This window comes from Delphinapterus leucas, chromosome 2 (assembly GCF_059928025.1).
Source record: "Delphinapterus leucas isolate spDelLeu-1000000601 "Yukka" chromosome 2, BTC_Dleu_Yukka2, whole genome shotgun sequence".
NCBI classification, from domain to species: Eukaryota; Metazoa; Chordata; class Mammalia; order Artiodactyla; family Monodontidae; genus Delphinapterus; species Delphinapterus leucas.
Window position 1 is genome coordinate 162,954,622 of NC_143130.1, and position 8,555 is coordinate 162,963,176.

General features: G+C 37.9%; 1 non-coding gene across 1 annotated transcript; it reads left to right on the forward strand.

The window, feature by feature from the left end:
* The first annotated feature begins 8,131 nt into the window (after positions 1-8,131).
* LOC115802958 (U6 spliceosomal RNA) lies at positions 8,132-8,234 on the forward strand. Its single transcript, XR_004023546.1, has one exon. It is a non-coding gene; the product is annotated as a U6 spliceosomal RNA (small nuclear RNA).
* The last annotated feature ends 321 nt before the right edge of the window (positions 8,235-8,555 follow it).

Sequence of the window (8,555 nt, forward strand, 5' to 3'; positions counted from 1 at the left end):
ACTCAACACATGTTTATTGAATAAATGAATACATGACTAAAAAAAGGCAGAAAGTAAATGTCAGTGGGAAAAAAATAGTGTCCTCTCCCACCATTGTTTAGTTACTATTTCTTAAAACGCTGTTTCAAGACAAAAACTTAAAAGAGGACAGATAAAGTTAAAACAAACAAAGGTGATTCTGCTGTGGCAGCCTCTTCAAATTCAAGTCGAGGGTCTAGATCCAAATCTAGAAAAGGCTGAAAGAAAGTATCCACTGTAAATTGTATCAATAGTGGCAAGAGTGTAAGAGTTGGAACAGAGTAATAAGTTAATTCACTTCTTCTTTTATTTTTGATGTCTGTTGGTAAATATTGTGAATGAATACTGCCAGGATTTTCAGTAAGGAGTACATGCAGGGACTAGTAAAGAGCAAAGTCTGCAATTTTTAAAGAGACATTTGGTGTATTAATAGGACATTTACAGAAGCCTCCAGAAGTGGCCATTACCAATGGGAAGGATTTGAGCTGAGATTCAAGATAAAGTCTCAGTCACATTAGGTTGGCTGCAATCCTATTCGTATTCAGAAAACATTTTGTTCCCTGGTCTCAAAGGATAAGGAGCCACAGAGCACAAATATACCCCAGACTCAGAAAACATATCTAACAAGGATTCATTCTGAACACAAGGGGCTAGGCATTTCTTTAATGAAAAAAGTCAAGAATATGATATTATCTTCAAATATTTCCTACTTAAAATATATAAAATTCTTTAAAAAATGGAGAAAGTGGATTAACCTATGAAATCAAATAAAAATATCAGAATGTATTTCCATAATGGAACAGGTACAATTAGCAGCCCCTCAAGGATAGATTTCTATGCAATTCAACAAATACTTATAGTGATAAATTACATTAATGTATCAATTTAGACATTGCCTATTTAGATTATAGAGTCTAATTATACAAGTTGAATATGTCTGGATTTCACTGCTTGGTTTATCAGGTGTGAATTCTCTTTCTTTTTCTAGGGGGTGGGGTACGCGGGCCTCTCTCACTGTTGTGGCCTCTCCCGCTGCAGAGCACAGGCTCCGGACACGCAGGCTCAGCGGCCATGGGTCACGGGCCTAGCTGCTCCGCGGCATGTGGGATCTTCCCGGACCGGGGCACGAACTCGTGTCCCCTGCATCAGCAGGTGAAGTCTCAACCACTGTGCCACCAGGGAAGCCCAATTCTCTTTGTTTTTAAAGCCAAATGGAACTGAAATGGAACTGGGAACATCTGAACAATATGCTCTGAGTTTGTAGTTAGAAATGTCAAATTTACATTTTGACTAAATTAAGCAGTTTCAGTTTTTAAAGTATTTATATAAACAACATGTCAATAATTCTTAAGTTATGAGTTTAATTGTAAATGAATGAAACAAAGTGGATAGCACAAAAGTATACCAAAAATATCTGAATCATAATAGCTAAAAATGTAATTGTTACAATTCTGTGCAGATTCTACTATTTTTAAGACTTTCACCTGACAATTAACTATAGGAAGTCATACAACTTTAATATGTAATTTTATCTGAAGTATTAAAGTATTTTAAAGGAAAATGAGAGGATATCATAGTTACTTAACAGGGATACCAAATAAGGAAGCATTTGGGGTCTCACTGCAAAATAGGCACAGCTGCACATCAGTGCAGTTTAATAGCAACTACAACTAGTATTTTACTATTAATTCTGTCTGCTGCACAATGCTATAAAGTTCCTACGATGCAAGCATATCCATAAAGTTTTACAAGTTGGCAATTTTCAATAAGAATGTTTCCTGTCAATACACATTAGCAATGTGTGGAGTTCAATTATTGACATTTTTCCTTTTAATTTAAAAATAACCTTCCTTCAGCATTATCACTATTAATTTTGCTTACTGTGAGTCCATAGACAACACTAAATTGTGTACTGATAAATATTTGAGTCATCACTATTTTTGATCACTATTTTTTCCAATAACTAGACTTTAAGACGGTATGCACTGCAAATATCCCCCACTCTTATTCCTTATATATGTTTGTATATCAAAGTAGATATAAATTTACTACCTGTCAACACCCAGGGTGCTTATGAGTTTATACTTTGTTGGGGATACCTTGCCAAAAAAGTGTGATTTTAAATAACTTTAATATGGAGTCAAGTCTAATGTGTAGGTAATTTTATGAACATTGTCATCTAGCATAACAGCACATAACTAAACATTTTCTTTAGTTTACGAAGTAAATCGTATGCAATGCTCATGTGCCACAAGAAATAGTTTACTTTTTTTCCTTTTAAACTACATGTCATCAAGTTATTTTTTTTCAAAGAGAAGGTGAAAATATGTGGAAGAAAGGCAACTGGTTCTCTGCCTCTGTATAAGTGGACCCTGGTCAAACGCTTGTTGACTGCTGCTTCAGATAATAGTCTTTACTGGATTTAGTGATGTATTTGCCCACAACTTCTTGTGTTTTATACACATCCTCCAGTTGCATCCCAAAATACAAGACCAATTCTGTTGTTGCCGAAAATACAAGAAGGTCTCCATCATGGTTCAAGACTCAACATCAAGTAGGCTTTGATGAGCAAGACTCAGGCTTTGAACCTAACTTCCAGGGAGGCAATTGGAAGAGGAAGAAGAGAGCATGCTGAGGGCTATGACATCCCTGGCCCTTTTACATTCATTTTATATCTCACAACCCTAACTAACGGAACTCATCTGAGATCCCTTGACTTCTCAGTGGCCAAATTCAGAATGGAAGCCAGAATGATCTGACCTGATGCCCATGCTTTTTACTGCACTGTGCTACCTCTCCTAAGATGCTCAGGCCATTAGGACACTGACATTACGTGTGATCAAATCTTCCCCTTTTATCCCAGTTCTAGCAACTACATCCTTGCTTTGTTGCTTCTGTATAGAAGCTCTGCCTCAGATTCCCACTGCCTTTCCAGCTTTTCATAATAAGGAATACATAAACCAATTAGCCCATAAAGTAGAGAAATTCAGTTAGAAAACAAAAAGCCTATGATGCAGACACCTATGATACTGACCTCTAGTCAGTAGGTAGTGTCTTCTATCATCCATAAGGCAAAGGCAGGCATCAACATCATCTAATATGTCATATTAAATGGGGGAATTACTTGGTACCAGGGGTGAAATCAGGTTTGTGCCACATAACATAATTAATGTAAAGGGAAAATAATGAACTTGAAGGGATGCCATATGGCAGGCCATAACCCACTCACACCATGCATTCTATGAACAAGTAACTCTTTTCCGGTTGGTGCCCAAGGTTATTTCAGAAGATTTCAGCATCTCTTCTTGAAGCCCAAATTTTAAGTCCGTGCAGAACCCATGAGCTTCAGTGTCTGGACAAAGGGACTTTTTAAGTTTCATACCATCCTTAGACTTTCTTGCACCAGCTGTGAAAATCAATTAGCCCTGGTGAAAGCCGAGCTGCTCTATGTTCTCAATAATGAAAAGGGCCAACTGCACATAGCAATTTTCTCTGTCCTCACAAATACGAATGGGGACCTTGAATCTTTTTTCACTGCTCCATGGAATTGCCTTTAACTTCTATTTTGAAAGTCGCCAGACATGCCAGGAGATTAACACAGAAGACTCTCTGGAGCGGCAGGAAAATTATACCATTGCACAGCAGTGACATTTGTGACTCCCTCAGGCTGGTATGCAGCCACCAGACAGTCAAAACAAACACCTCGCAAACACACTCCAGAACTCAACTCCCCCTCGCCTCTGCTCCCTTAATAAAAATGGAAATTGCTGATGGTACCTCATCGATTTTAAAGCCCCAGTCAGATAATGCTTCCAGAAAACAACAGTAAGAAAATGCTAGTGTAAAGCTGGACAGGGAGAAGACCACTGAGATAATAAGTGAGCACTGGGAAGTACCAGAAGGGCAGAGTTCACTCAATGGGTAAAAAGATTTGAGATTGCTCCTTACCATCCTGTCCTTTGTGGAAGGGTAGACACTTCTGGAGAGGATGAATAGAAAAGAAGCCTCTCTCCGTCTTGTCCTCTGTAACACTGCCATCATCATGCTCACCATCAACTGCTTTCTCTATAAAATCATGACCTCACAGTAAATTCTTCACTCAGTTAAGCAGGGTTTCTCAGCCTTGGCACTACTGACATACTGGGCTGAGTAACTCTTTATTGGGGAGTTGGAGGGACCACTCTGCATTGTAGGATGTTTAGCAGCATCTCTGTTTTTTGTTTGTTTGTTTTTGGGTTTTTTTTGCGGTGCGCGGGCCTCTCACCGTTGTGGCCTCTCCCGTTGCGGAGCACAGGCTCTGGACGCGCAGGCTCAGCGGCCATGGCTCACGGGCCCAGCCACTCCGCGGCATGTGGGATCCTCCCGGACCGGGGCACGAACCCGCGTCCCCTGCATCTCTGACCTCTACTCACTAGTTGCCTGTGCTCAACCTCTCCAAGTTACAATAACCAAAAATGTTTCTAGTCATTGTCAACTGTACCCTGGGGGGGCAAATTCACCCTAGTTAAGAATCAATGTTACATTGATGCTTCTTTTAAGTCCCCAGAGAACAAAAAAATTAGAAGACTCAAGGAAAATTCATGCTAGTAAAACTGTTGACTATGTACCTAAACTGTGTCTGATACATACTGGCTCCATATTTATTATGCAATTAATCAAAAGGTAACTGGCTTTTATTACAAGCCTTTAAATGCACATGGAGGTAGAAAACTAGATAAACAAGGTTTCATTTTTAAAACAATTAAATTCAAAGACATTGCTTGTTTGCTTATATATTATTAAGATATTTTGTCTCACATTATAACAGTTAACACACTGCAATTCTCGCATATATTGTCTCATTTGTCTCACAGGGGAGAAAAATCAAATTAGTTCCCATTTTTATTTTGCAACCAGATGCAGTGAGTTTAAATGACTTGTTAGAGAGCAAATGTCAAGCCTTTTAAAATAAAAGTAATGCCTTTTTCTACACAACAGTCTTTCTATGTACTTAAATAAGACTCATATTTTGTACCTTAAAGTTAATAAAATTTAAGTATTTTAATTAAAACTGAATTATAAAGGAAGAATGACTAGATGAAGCTTAGATTCTTCCTTTCTCAGTTAAGAGTAATCAACAACTACCATGAGCAAGCCACTGTATTCATGGATGCTGAAGGCATAGGACAGTCGATTTTGAAGGGGATTATGGTCAGTTTTAGCAGTGAATAGTGAGTACCACATTCAACAGAGTGTGGTAGATTGCAGTACTACAATGGTTACAATGACTACAAATTCCTCCAACACCTGTATGGATAATACCCTTGATCTTGCAACTCCTCCAAGCTAATGGTGAAGCTTATGTATTTTTCTACTCTCTAAATCTGGACTTGGCCATGTGACTTGCTTTGTCCAAGAAGTCATTAGAAAAAAATAGCAAAAGTAGAACTTGAAAGTGCTTCTACATTGGGATTTGCTCTCTCTTTGAACTCTGTAACCACAACCATGGAAATAAGCCCAAGATAGCTTGCTGGATAATGAAAGACACCTAGTCAAGTCATTGCTGTGGTCCAAGGTGACATCATGCCAACTTCTCACCTGTGAAAGAGAACATGCTAGACTAATAAGCCCAATCACCGTCTGCCCAGAAAGATGGCATGACTTAGCCCAGACCAAAAGAATTGCCCAGAGGATACACAGAATCAGGAGATAATAAAGTTTTTTTTTTGTCTTAAGCCATTACGTTTTGGAGGTATTAGTAGCAGAAAAAGATAACTAATGTAAGCTTTAAACTACATAAGCTGGCAAGCAAACTACTATAACCAAGCTGGAGATCAAAATGAGTCTGTCACATGGTCACACTGCCTTTCGTTTAAGTGATCCATGAGAGAAATACAAGTTTGTTGGGCGAATTTCTATAATAGGCTGAAGGTAATAACTGAAGAATAGACACTATACAAATTCATACATATTATATATTGCTCTTAAGCTATAATCTTCACCCTCATCGTCACACTGCTTACTGTGAGGCAAGTACAGAGTGTTTTACCTGTCTCATTGTCCTCATCATGGGAAAAGAGAGTAATACCCACTACCTAGAATTATTATAAGGACAAAATTTGACTCAAGGAATTGGTTACTTGTCCAGAATCCCATAGCTGATAATTATCAAAGTTAAGATTCGAACTCAGGCCTTAATAACATCATAGGTCGTGTTCTCGGTCACTACTCTCACAATCTTGTTTCAATTGATCTGTGTCTCCTTAAACTGAATTTTGTCATATTTTTCCATCTACCAATTCATTCATCCACTTAGGCGTGAATGGATGCATTCAACAAACTTCAAGTGCATAATATGTGCTAGATATTATTAATGAAAAGTTAACAAGGTAGATACTATATCAGCTCCTGTAAAGCTGATTTAACTTACCTACTCTTAGCCCTCCACCTCCTACCTCCTTCACACCACCTATCCTGAAATAATTTTCTTTCTCTGTTTTTTTAAACACATTCACAGAGATTTTCTTTTAGAATCATAATAGACTTTTATAGCTTGTGGTAAGTCATGTTTCTCCAGAAACCAGACCAATGATATGTGCCATATATATATATATATATATATATATATATATATAGAGAGAGAGAGAGAGAGAGAGAGAGAGAGAGAGAGAGAGGAGAGGAAGAGAGAGAGATTATAAGAAATCGACCTATTTACGGAGGCTGAGAAGTCCCATGATCTGCCATCTGCAAACTGGAGGCCCAGGTATGCTGGTGTTGTACTTCTAGTTCAAACCTGAAGGCTTAATAGGAACCAGGGGGTCTAATGTTGTAAGTCCCAGTTTGAGTCCAAAGGCTCCAAAACCAGAGAAGCTGGTTGTCCCAACTCAAACAGAGACAGCGAATTTTCCCTTCCTCCACATTTTTGTTCTATTCAGGCCCTCATTGGATTGGATAATGCCCACCTGCATTGGTGAGATGGATCTCTTTACTGTCTATGATTCAAATGCTAATCTTTTTCCAGAAACATCCTCATAGATACACCCAAAAATAACGTTTTACCAGCTATCTGGGCATCTCTCAGCCCAGTCAAGTTAACACATAAAATAACCATCAAAGAGCTATGGAGGACCTTTAGGGACAATGCAATACAACCCAATCAGTGATCAGATTAGGTTAGGAAACAGAACTCTAGAGAGTTTATAATTTCAACAAAATGAATCACATGTGTATGTGTCCACCCATGTGCATTTGTGGTATCCAAATACACAAACATCAGGGAACATTTTCTGAGAAAATTAAAAAGGGAAAAATTTTAATCTCACTTAGCAGAGTGAGAGCACACACAGCAGACATTATTTTCAAAAATTGAATCAGATCTATGGATACAGAGCTATCCTCTGTTCCAGATGTCATTGGAGCTATTTTGCATAAATTATTTCCTTGAAATCTCACAGCCACTTGTAAGGTAAAAAGTGGAAAAAGAATGGCAGCATGGGTACAGAGCTCCTACTCCAAATCCTGAGCTCTCTACACTGCCTTCTAACTTATTAAACACATCTAGAATGGATAAACAATGTCCTACTGGATAGCACAGGGAACTATATCCAATCTCCTGGGATAAACCATAATGGAAATATGAAAAGAACATACATATATTTATATATATGGATAACTGAGTAACTTTGCTGTACAGCAGAGATTGACACAACATTGTAAATCAACTCTACTTCAATAAGAAAAATAATAAAGTAAAGGTATTATTTTGGCTGGAAAAAAACCCATCTAGGCAGGTTACCTTTAAAATCATGTCAAGGCATTCCCACAAATGTATCTCTGACTCTGACAAAAAAAGGATGCAGACAGTAAGCCAAAGATGAGCATTCAATACTGGCTAATGTTTCATGAAGGAAGACTAACTGGTGTATTAACAGTTTAGCACCCTCTTTAGGATATAATATAAAATCCATACATTCCTTTTTATTTAAATCATAGAATCCAGTTTTATAAAATCGTGCTAATGCAAGAACATTTCATAAAACCTCAACATTTTATACTCTGTATGTTCTGTCAGTGGCTAAGAGCACTGATACTCTCAAACACCAGCATCCATACTTGAAATAAAAGATTTTATTTAGTGCTTGCTTCGGCAGCACATATACTAAAATTGGAATGATAGAAGATTAGCATGTCTCCTGTGCAAGGATGACACGCAAATTTGTGAAGCATTCCATATTTGTACAGTCACTATGGAGAACAGTATGGAGGGTCCTTAAAAAACTAAAAATAGAACTACCATACAACCCAGCAATCCCACTACTGAGGAATATACCTTGAGAAAACCATAATTCAAAAGAGTCATGTACCACAATGTTCACTGCAGCTCTATTTACAATAGTCAGGACATGGAAGCAACATAAGTGTCCATCGACAGATGAATGGATAAAGAGAATGTGGCACATGTATACAATGGAATATTACTCAGCCATAAAAAAGAAATGAAATTGAGTTATTTGCAGTGAGGTGGATGGACCTAGAGTCTGTCATACACAGTGAAGTCA